General features: G+C 34.4%; 1 long non-coding RNA gene across 1 annotated transcript; it reads left to right on the top strand.

The window, feature by feature from the left end:
• Positions 1-247: 247 nt before the first annotated feature.
• LOC139518454 (uncharacterized) lies at positions 248-1,307 on the top strand. The gene is made up of 2 exons (XR_011663350.1): positions 248-439; positions 717-1,307. It is a non-coding gene; the product is annotated as an uncharacterized lncRNA (long non-coding RNA).
• Positions 1,308-2,678: the final 1,371 nt, after the last annotated feature.

The following is a 2,678-nucleotide window of genomic DNA, read 5'->3' as shown; positions in this document are numbered from 1 at the left end:
CTTCTTCCAAGTAAGGAACCGTATTCATATATTAATGGTTCCGCGAAAACTAAGCAGAGTGTTTGGGCAGCTGTATTCACAATTCATTCCAAAAGTTCACAATTTAAAAAGCCGTGATAATATCTACGAGTAAAACGGATTTAAAATTAAATTCATTCATACTTGTAAGTACATTCATTGAAGTAATCAGAATATTTGTTTTATATCAAATTCTAAATCTAGACTATATTTAAAAAAAAAATATTTTATATTTTCAGAATGACCCGGAAACCTAATAGTAAGGGGAAAGTTGTGAAGGCGCCATCTTTGGTACACAAATACAATGAGACGATGGGTGGAGTTGACCTAGGTGACCAGTTAATTGCACAGTATGAAACCCAATTTAGAAGTTTGAAATTATGGAAGAAGATTTTGTTCAATCTCCTCATGACAGCAACATGTATGGTTTATTCGAAATTTTAAGTTACCGAAAGGCTTTAATTTGAAAAATATATTTAAAGTTAGTATACGAGCGCTATGCAATTGTTTGTTCTCTATCTTATTTTTTGGTGTGACGGGTTTAGTTCTGATGTTTTTACAAACATTTAGTCCTATATCATACTGATAATTAATTACCGTTTCTCGAACTAAACTCGCATACAATTCAAATATGACTTTGTTTTTCAAAAGGTATTACAAAACATCAATTTAATATTATTATTTTATTTTGTTTTAAGTTAACGCCTACATATGTTATAGAAATACCTTTGTGGTACAGAAGAAAATGGACCATTTGACATTTCAGCAGGAAATAATACAGGGTTTGATTGGACAACACAGAGAAGGACAGACACGACCGGGTAGACGTTGCTTACTTCACAGTACCAGACTTACTGCTCGGCACTTCATAGAATGGATTCCCAACAAAAGGAGAATGAGATGTGCTGTTTGTTCTGGCAAAGAGAACAGATTTTCGGGGACAAAAATAAGAACATGGTGTCCGGACTGTGGCGTTGGTATTGATTTTCAGGGCTATTTCATTTCTGCTTAAATTATGCACATTTTGATATATACATTCATATACCGGCCCACGTCCACTTGTATTTTTGTCCATCTGATGAGTTTAGCCTTTTTCAACTGATTTTTATAGTTCGTTCTTATATGTACTGTTATACCACTGTCCCAGGTTAGGGGGAGGGTTAGGATCCCGCTAACATGTTTAACCCCGCCACATTATTTATGTATGTGCCTGTCCCAAGTCAGGAGCCTGTAATTCAGTGGTTGTCGTTTGTTTATGTGTTACATATTTGTTTTTCGTTCATTTTTTTTTTACATAAATAAGGCCGTTAGTTTTTCTCGTTTGAATTGTTTTACATTGTCTTATCGGGGCCTTTTATAGCTGACTATGCGGTATGGGCTATGCTCATTGTTCAAGGCCGTACGGTGACCTATAGTTGTTAATGTCTGTGTCATTTTGGTCTTTTGTGGATAGTTGTCTCATTGACAATCATACCACATCTTCTTTTTTATATATATAGTTATCAATTTCAAAACTTTGATTAGATTCTAAATACAATAAATGCGAACTGGAAAGCAACATCCGTATATCACCAACAACGCACTCGACGTCATACGGATTTACGATGCATCAAACAAAGATCTATATTTTTCTTATATTTTATATTGTAAACACACAAAGTTAGGAAAAACCAAATACAACCGAAAAATGCATTAGACCTTATCTAAAGATGTGTAAATTTAAACATTGATGTACAATATAAATGAATACATACAGTGTTAATTTTTACTTAGTTTTGGTAAGTTATAAACTCTTTGATTGTTTTGGCTACCGTAACCAGGTTTTTTCCCATATAGCTATATGAATTCGAAAGTGCTCTGTAATATTTATCTGTAAATACATATACAAAAGTAATCAGGAAGTTGTTGAGTACTGAATCCGAAAACACATCACACGATATAGCCGACTTCAATAAACCCTGAATCCAAATTCAGTCAGAAATCCTTGTAATGTAGTTCATGAAAAAGATGCAACGAAAAAATTTATTGGACGGACGGACGAACTGACGGATGTACCGACGTACAGACAGAGGTAAAACAAATACCCCCTCCCCCCTTTTCCGAAGCGATGGTATAATGATTGGGTCAACATTAAGACATTACAATACTAATATATGATATATTTATCTTTATTTCACCATAAGCCTCAGTTACAAATGGAGCCAAAACAAAATAGAATAAATCAAACTCGTTGATCGATATCAAAAGCACAATCAAGACGTCTATTATGCGTAATTGAATAGAACTAACAATAAAATCATCAGTTTTCCCATAATAGTAAAGTTTTCTTGTGTTGACATTTACGATTTATCATGTTTAATGTTTATCTAATACGCGAAAGGGGGAAACCAAAAAATCAAAGTGAAAGAAGGTAGACCAAGACACCAACAAACAACGAACTAGAACAGCACAGACTGCCATTTTTGCTCTTGAAAACCGATAAATCTATCCGTATAGCACCATTACGATCCTTATATGTTAGTATTTTAAAAGACAAATAAATCTACTAGCTAATGAGCATCAGTTAATTATCTTGTCTACATTGATTCAACTTAAAACTATTGCCTAAGGCAGCAACCATTTGATTTTCGAGGGGGGGGGGGGGGGGGGGGGGGGGGGCT

The sequence above is a fragment of the Mytilus edulis genome, chromosome 4 (assembly GCF_963676685.1).
Source record: "Mytilus edulis chromosome 4, xbMytEdul2.2, whole genome shotgun sequence".
NCBI classification, from domain to species: domain Eukaryota; kingdom Metazoa; phylum Mollusca; class Bivalvia; order Mytilida; family Mytilidae; genus Mytilus; species Mytilus edulis.
This window is presented reverse-complemented; position numbering and strand designations above follow the sequence as displayed.